Genomic DNA, 9,311 nt, shown 5'->3' on the forward strand with positions numbered 1-9,311 from the left:
GTGGCGGCGGAAGACGGTGGTGGAAAGTGGTGACAGTGGGTGGTGGGTAGCTGGTGGTGGTGGGTGGTGGCGGGTGGGTGGTGATGGTGGGTGGGTGATGGTGGCGGGTGGATGGTAGCGAGTGGGTGGCGGGTGGTGGGTAGTGGTGGCGGATGGCGGGTGCTGGCGGGTGGTGGTGGTGGATGGGTGGGTGACGGTGGCGGGTGGTCGGCGGTAGCGAGTGAGTGGTGGTGGTGGTGGTGGTGGTGGCGGTGGCGGGTGGTGGGTGGTGGTGGCAGGTGGGTGACGGATGGCGGGTGGTGATGGTGGGTGAGTGGGTGACGGTGGCGGGTGGTGGGTGGTAGCGAGTGGGTGGTAGTGGTGGTGGCGGTGGCGGGTGGCGGGTGGTGGCGGGCAGGTGGCGGGTTGGTGGGTGGCGGTGGCGAGTGGTAGGTGGTAGTGGTAGTGGTGGTAGGTAGTGGTGGCAGGTGGGTGGGTGGTGGGTGATGGTGGTGGTGGTGGGTAGTGGGTGGTGGTGGTAGGTGGGTGGCAGGTGGGTGGTGGTGGCAGGTGGGTGGCAGGTGGGTGGTGGTGGTGGTGGTGGGTGGTGGCAGGTGGTGGATGGTGGTGGCAGGTGGCTGGTGAGTGGTGGTGGCAAGTAGGTAGCGGGTAGTGGTGGTGGTGGCGGGCGGCGGGTGGTGGTGGTGGTGGTGGGTGGTGGGTGGTGGCGGGTGGATGGTAGGTAGGTGGTGGGTGGTGGTGGTGGTAGTGGCGGCAAGGGGTGAATGGTGGTGGCGAGTGGGTGGCAGGTGGGGGGATGGCGAGTGGGTGGGTGGCTGGTGGCGGGTGGTGGTGGTAGGTGAGTGGTGAGTGGTGGTGGCAAGTGGTGGTGAGGGGTGGGTGGTGGTGGCGGAAGACGGTGGTGGAAAATGGTGACGGGTGGTGGCTAGTGCTGGGTGGTTAAAAAAAAAAACTCAAAATTCAAAACGGAAATACATTTTTTGTGTTTTCATTTTTTGGCCAAATTTAAAAACTGAGACCACTGATTTATAAATCAAAAATTTTACCAAATAAGTTTTTATTTGAGTTTTTAAATTTTTGTAAATATAAACAGAAAACTGAAAATGTAAGTGTTACCAAACAGTACCAAAATATTTACCCTAAAAAAATAAAATTAAGAAATCTTTTTTAAAAAATAAATTAAAATACTATTCCAAAACTCATAACTCAAAACACGACTCTACACTCAAATCATGATTTTAAAAATAATTTTTAAAAAATAAAGTAAAATAATATTTTTTGATTTTTTTTTTAAATAGAATTTTGAAAAAAGTTTGAATTTGAGTTTTGAATTGAGTTTTGAGTTGTGTGTTTGGTTATAAGTTTTAAAAATAATTTTTGAATTGAGTTTTGAGTAGTTTTGAGTTGTGTGTTTTGGTTATAAGTTTTGAAAATTTTTGATTGGAATCATTATTCAAAAGAGAATAAAAAAAAAGAGGTTGTGGAGTTTTATTTTTTATTTTATTTGTTGAATCTAAAAAAAATTAGGGTTATGTAGTGATTGGGGTTCTGGTAACTCAGTTGTGATTGCATAAAAAATTATTGTGAGGAAATTACAAAAAAAAAAAAAAAGAAAAAAAAAATCTTTGGATTTGACCATTTTAAACTCAATGAAAAATGGTATTTTACATATTTTATGTATACTTATATTGAGTTTAATAATTAAAATATTATTTTTCTGTTAATTTTACTTAACAAAAATAGACGAATAATTTACATTGAAGGCAAATCAAAAAATTGGAGTTTGAATTGACATAATTAAAAATCAACACTTATTTTGTTACAAGCCTCAAACCCTATGCTTGTTTTTGTTTTTGTTTTTCTGTTTTTTTTTTTTTTTTCTTAAAAGAACCCCTGGTGTATAAAAAAATTATTTCTTAAAAAGTTCAATTTTAAATTTACACTGATTCTAATTGTGAATTTGATTTTTGGTGTAAACTACTGTTAGTATGTTTTATTCAATATAAATGATTTGATTTGGGGATTTCAATAGTGTGTATAGCATAAACTAAGGGTTTTATATTACTCGTAAAAATCTACTATTAGTGTGGGCTTTTAGGACATATATGTCTATCATCTATATAGCGATTCCGGTTTTCCCTATCTTTGTTTATTGTATTCCAGACTCGATTCCGTGATTGTGTTGTTGTCGTATTCTTATTCCCATCCTTTACTCTTGGTTTTTGAGTTTTAGGTTGTGTTGGGCAAGTTTGAAATAGGTTAGTTGAGCTTTGGTCCCCATTCTTGTTGCCTAGGTTTTTGGTGATCCGCTCGAGCGGGTCTTCTTGCGCTCGAGCGGATTTTGCATACCTTCAGTAGTTTGTTCGTCTACAAAAGTACTGCAGATGTGTTTTTCACGCTCGAGCGGATTTTCTTACGCTCGAGCTGGTCGCGCTCGAGCGGGTATACTTACGCTCGAGCAGGTGTTCGCTGTCTGTAAAACTACTGGAAGAGGTTAATCTACGCTCGAGCGGGTTTCCCTTTGCGCTCGAGCGGGTCCTGTTTTATCTTTCCTCTTTTATAGAAAATAATTTTAAGAAAAAGACAAAAGAAGAAACGGTGGAAGGAGTTAATTTCAAAAGGTGCACAGTGATTTTGTAATATTATAATATATAAAATGTATAAGTAGCATAAATATATGTACAAATACCGAAAAAAATATGTAACAACACACAAAAGCATTTAAATTATAAAATAACAAAATAAATGAACTGATAAAATAAATTTTAGCAAGCCAAATATGTAACACAATTTGACCAAAGCGAGTCTAAAACAAAAAAGCACACGATGGGAGTGTAGTGAATTTTTCAAAGGGGGAATAGTACCCTTATATAATATAACAATATATAAAATATTTGATATATATATATACAAAAGTATGGTGCGTGGGTGAAACCACGGCACCGAATAAATTTAATAAAATATTATATAATAATATAACAATATATATATATATATATATATATATATATATATATATATATATATATATATATATATATATAATACATAATAAAGGAAAAGAAAATGGAGAATGGGTCTAAAATAATTTGGCAAAAACAGGTGTAAGGCTGGGATTAAAGTTTACATTCCATCTTTTCACTGAGAATTTTATGAGATAGTATATTCTTATTTTCATCATCGGGTAATCAAAAGAAAGTGCCCAAGTCTTAGGGCCGGTCAAAATGGGGTGTCTACAATATGGTGGATGTGTATTGAACTAATGTGTTACGGAAAATAATGGAAGACGGGTTGGCGTTGCCCACTAATTGTAATGTTGAATTGTGTTGAATTATGTTGAGTTGTATTGGATTATGTTGAATTGTGTTCAATCAAGTTGAGTTGCGTTGCATTGGGTTGAGTTGAGTTGGGTTGTGTTGAGTTGTGTTGGGTGAGTTGAATTTGGTACCCACGCGGGAAGTCAAGGTGCCCAATTGTCCTGTCTGCGCATACCGCCAGATGAATGTGGGAATATGTTTTTGGGTGTCCACGAGCCCGCCGTTTCTGGAGCCGGCAAATGTGGAAAATGGATGATTTTAGGTGTCCATATCACTTCCGTTTATGGAGCCGGAAAATGTGGAAGGTTGTGATGTCTTGGGTGTCCACCGCCCCGCCATTTTTTGAGTCGGAAAATGTGGGGATGTTTTCAAACTAAAAGGTGATTTTGGGAGTCCACTTCCCACCGTATCAAGTCGGCTAAAGGTGGAAGGTGTTATGAGTTTGGGTGCCCACTATCCCGCCGTATCAAGTCGGCTAAAGGTGGAATGTGTTGAGGAACATGTTGAGTTCGTAATAATATGTGTGACATGTAATGAACTCGTGAAATTTCAATTTGATGTGTAATTTGGCTTGAAAGGAAAATGAAAATAGAAATTATTTGAAGAGAATGGAAAATGAAATGGTAATTGGATTAGCAATTGATGATGATGAACTTAATGGATTGCTTGTGACTATAAGGGAAGATTATGAGTTTTGCTTTGTAAATAATTGAGAAATTGAATTAAAAAGGGTTTGTTATTCTTGTGTTATGTTTGAACTCTAATCCTTTGGATTTTGACGTTATGGAGTATAGTAATCGGAAATAGTATAAGGGAAAAATGGAAATGAAATGAGGAATAATTTGGAATCAGATTAATAAATTTAAGATGATGTTCTTTCTTAAGTGCACTTGTTTTCAAAGAGAATTTATGGCTTGCTAATGATGAGAGATTACACGTATGGCAGGGAGTTTTCCTTAAAGGTCCAAGTGAAATTTTAAGAGAAAAAAAAAGGTACTCTTTGTATAATATTTTGGAATTTACAAAATGTCACCTTACTATATGGTATCACTCTTCATGCATGATCACTTCTATCTATGTGTTAGTTATTGTTGTAGGATTATGAGATCCCTACTGGGCATTAGTGCTCACCTCTCGTTGTTTTATTCTTTTTTCAGGAAGAGATATTCGGATTGATTAGTCGAAGAGTTATGGAGTCTATGTACCTTTTGTGTATAATTTCATCATAGATGTGAAAGGAGTGAATAATGTATGTCGTTGTTTGCAATTATTTATTTGTAGCTTCGCAGCAGAAGCTTGGCATGTATTATCATTATTATTATTATATTCTTTGAGAGAGAGAACATGTATCATTATGTTTCTATTACTCAAGGGTAATGGACATTTAAAAAAAAAAAATGGACCTAAATAACAAGCTTCGGTAATGTTTCTGAGTAATTAAAAATTTGGGGTGTGACACTGATCCTACTACACACCGATATCTTACTTGAGCGCGTCATCCTCCAAATAGGTTGGGTTAGTCTAATACATTTTTTCTGCTTCCTGTCGTACTTTTTTGTCTGGTATTCATTCTTTTTCAGAACCTCACTCTTACAAGGAGGCTTGTCAGGATCCCCATTAGTTTCAAGTTATGAAGGATGAGTTGTCTGCTTCACATCAAATTAGTACTTGAAAGTTAGTTCCTTTGCTTGCTGGTAAGAATCTGATTGGTTACAACTGGGTCTACAAAGTTAAAACTCATTCTGATGCTTCTCTTGAGCGCTACAAAGCTTGTTTGGTTGCCAAAGGTTTCTCACAGGAGTATAGTATTGATTATGAGGAGACCTTTGTTCATGTTGCCAAGATGACTACTGTCCGTATTTTGATCTTTGTCACTACTGTTTGTTCTTGGCCTCTTTATCAGATGGATGTTAAGAATGCTTTTCTTAATGGCCATCTCACCGAGGTGGTTTACATGCGTCCTTTCCCTGGCCTTCACCATTCCTCTGGATAGATTTGTCGCCTTCAACGTGCTTTGTATGGTCTGAAGCAGTCTCATCGTGCTTGGTACAATCGCTTTCAGATTGCTGTTATTGCACTTGGGTTTCATCCTTGTGCTCAGGACTCTACTTTATTTTTTCTCCACATCTCTGTTGGATTTGTTGCCTTATTACTGTATGTAGATGATATGATCATCACTGTCTCTGACTCTTCTGCTATCTCTGAGGTCAAGCATCATCTTTTTTGCACTTTTGAAATGAAGGATCTAGGCCCCTTACAGTATTTTCTTGGTATTGAAGTAGCTTCTTCTCCCGAGGGCTACTTTCTCTCTCAGGCCAAGTATTCCAATGAGGTTATTCATCATGCTGGTCTTATTGACACTAAGATTTCTGATACCCACATTGAGCTTAATGTAAAGCTTACCCTTATTGATGGTGTTCTTCTAGATGATCCTACTTTATATCGAGAGCTCGTGGGTTGCTTAGTCTATTTAACGGTTACTCCCCCTGATCTTGCTTATGTTGTTCATGTGATTAGTCAGTTCGTTTTTGCTCCTCGTTCTACACATTGGGCTATTTTGGTTCGAATTCTTCGCTATCTCTGGGGTACTATATTTTAGCGTTTACTGTTGTCTTCTACTTCCTCTTTGGACTTGGTTGCTTATGTTGATTTTGATTGGGCTGGTGATGTCATTGATCGTAAGTCCACTTCTAGCTTCGCTTATTTCTTGGTGATTCTTTGATTTCTTGGAAGAGCAAGAAATAGACTGTTGTTGCGCGTTCCACTGCTAAGGTTGAATACCGTACTATGGCTCATGCCACTGCTGAGATTGTTTGGTTTCGTTGTCTCTTGAATGATTTAGGTGTCCTTCAATCTTCTCCGATCTCCCTTTACTGTGACAACTGCAGTGCTATTCAGATAGCACATAGCACTGTCTTTCATGAGCGGACGAAGCACATTGAGATTGATTGTCATTTTGTCTGTCAGCATCTGCAATCTGGTTCTATCTCGCTTCCTTTCGTTTCTTCGGCATTGTAGCTCGCTGATTTCTTTACAAAGACTCACACCACTGCTCGATTTCAGTTTCTTCTTGGCAAATTCTCAGTGTTTTCTGCTAAAATACCTTGAGTTTGAGCAGGGGTGTGAGAATATTTTGTAATTATGGAGATATATCAACTAGGTTGATAGTGAATATTCGATTGATTGTAGACTGATTGTATAAGGTTATTTCCTATTATAGATTAAGTTTAGGATTACTATAAATATTGTTTGTAATCTTTGTATTACTGGCAATTGAATATACAAGTTTATTCATAAACTTACAGCTTCATCATCCCAAAATGTAAGATTTCAATAACTTTTCCAATTTGATTTTTGGATGATTATTTAGGAAGATGAACTTAAGTTAAGCTATCTTGTTGCTTGCAACCTCTATGCCAACATGGTTGAAGTGGGGATTTTGGGTTTTCTTGTTGACATATGGCAAGGTTGGTCTTGCTTTAAATGAATTTCTAGCTCCAAGATGGCAAAAGGTTAGTATCTGAAAACAAAATTTCTTAATTTATTGGATAAACAACTCTAATCCCATTCACTTGACCATCCTATCCCTATCCACATTTACTTTGGCTTGACCTCCATCACTTTTCTCTATTGCTCTAATGCTTATAATGTGTAGAATAAACATATGAATTTGCCAATACCTCATTGATCATGTTTTTGATTTGCCCAAACTTGACTGTTGCTTTATGTACCTTCTCTTCTAATTATCAGGGGATATTCTGAGTTCAAATTAAGTTGTCTAGTACTTTTTCATCCATAAAAGTAACTTCATTTGTGTAGCAGATCATATTGATATGTCAATCCTTGATGCCAACATTCATGCTTACTGTTTGTTTTAGTTGGAGTTATGTGTTTATTTATGTTATTTTTCTTTCTTCTCCCAATAATCTAATATTCTACACTTTTATGCAAAATCATAATTTGTAGATTAGATGCTTATGATGATCTTGTAAAATATACAAGTTGGTACACTTTTTGATCTATGATATTAGCAAAGGTTTTAGTCTGCTATTATTTGGCCAATGGTTCCTTACAGTTTATGTCACGACCCCAAACCGCCCCTAGTAGTTTGGTGCCGTGATGGCCAGTAATCCGGGATTACCGAAGGCCAGCCTTCAAAATCTACACACAATCAGAGTATAATTTATATATGGGGCTCACAAGTGCGGAAGCAATAATTTAAAAATACAAGTGATCCATAAGAGCAGTGCGTAAGTTACATGGAATGGCATACAACTTTACATAATATTACAACTTGGATACAAATACAATAAAATACAAAATGCATATTACATCTTGATCAAAAGGCTTCTCCAGCCGACATGTGTAAATTACAAGTATTATAAGCCGAGAAGCATAATTTTCAAGACTGCCGACATGAATACAAGTTAGGTCGACGTAACAAAAACCCAAAACAAGCTCGCAAGTCACACCTAGGCGTCACCGCCTTCCTGCTCATCACCTACATATATATATAGAGAGGGTGAGCTTGGATACTTAGTGAATGGTATAAGTAATAAAGGGGTTTGCATGACTGGTATTCAAGATCTTTATCAAACAATACATAACATAATTAGTGCAAGTTAAGGGATGAACCAAGTCCATCTTCAAAATCTGTCAAGTTTCAAAGGATGCTTACTAACATCATTATAATACAAGTGATGACATCTTGGCAAACAAGCCCACGCGGTAAACCGTCAGTGGCGAACAAGGCAAGACAAGGCAAGACAAGGGAGATATCTCAATTCAATGGTGTCGTTGCATTATAGTACCCTGACACTAAGGACTTGTGCTACTAATGCTTAGAGTCCCCTAGCACGTACGGACTTCCAAACTTTGTGCTACAAATGCTTATAGTCCCCTAGCACGTACGGACTTCCAAACTTTGTGCTACAAGTGCTTATAGTCCCTTAGCACATACGGACTTCCAAACTTTGTGCTACAAGTGCTTATAGTCCCTTAGCACGTACGGACTTCCAAGAATGTCATCAAAACAAGATAATACAAATATATTTTCCAATTAGGAATAACCATTCATGCTTACAATTACTTTCCAAAACGAAACAAAACAAGACTTTTATCAAAACATTATAACATAGCTTTATTAGAAATACCACTCACTTAGTTCTTCAAACGTCGGGGTCAAGGCAAGTCCAAACCCTACAAACACATGGCAAAGTCTGTTGAATGCACTTTCAAACAAGTTTCACATGCATGCAGATGATCTCAGCATTCCTCAAGACTAAGTCAAATCAAAACAAACACAGTTCTTTATCTCAGGAAAACATACTGGGCAACTACCAGGTCTAGGCTGAGGTTCCACACCCCCTTGCCGAGGTGTGGCCTCGATGGCCATATTCAAAGGAATGAAGTCGGGAAAAATCTGGGTTTCCCTCTCTTGAAGAACACGATGAACATGAAGAACATGAACATGAGGAAGATGAATGCAAAGATCATAATTTGCTGTTACAAAATCTGAGATTTCATGCTATGAGTTCAAAAACATGGACCTGGGTACCCATATTCAAGGATCTTGTGAGAACAAACATAAAAACATGAATCTTAATGCAAACTTTCAGATCAAACAAGACTTTTTCTTCAAGAACACATGAACATTATTTTTCTCTTTCTAAAACCAACTTTAAATCAATGCATGACATGCAGAATAGGTTCGATCGTGCAATGCAGCTAGATGATCAATAAGAACGGCAAGAGTAAATCAAGAATCTAAGCTTAATACGCGAATCTAACGGTTTGATATCTAGAAATCAAGCTCGAAAGCCCACTCTCTCACTCTAAAACTTCTTCTTCTTCTAGAGCTTCTCTCTCCTCACAAACAAAGACATATAACAAAATGATACATTTCTAGGTCTGCTGGCTGACTTAACCCTCTACAGGGGCACGTGGCAGCGGTTGGTTGGTGCTACACGAAAAGGTGGCTGAGTGATAAGACAA

This window comes from Camellia sinensis, chromosome 2 (assembly GCF_055761805.1).
Source record: "Camellia sinensis isolate YWXY chromosome 2, ASM5576180v1, whole genome shotgun sequence".
Taxonomy (NCBI): domain Eukaryota; kingdom Viridiplantae; phylum Streptophyta; class Magnoliopsida; order Ericales; family Theaceae; genus Camellia; species Camellia sinensis.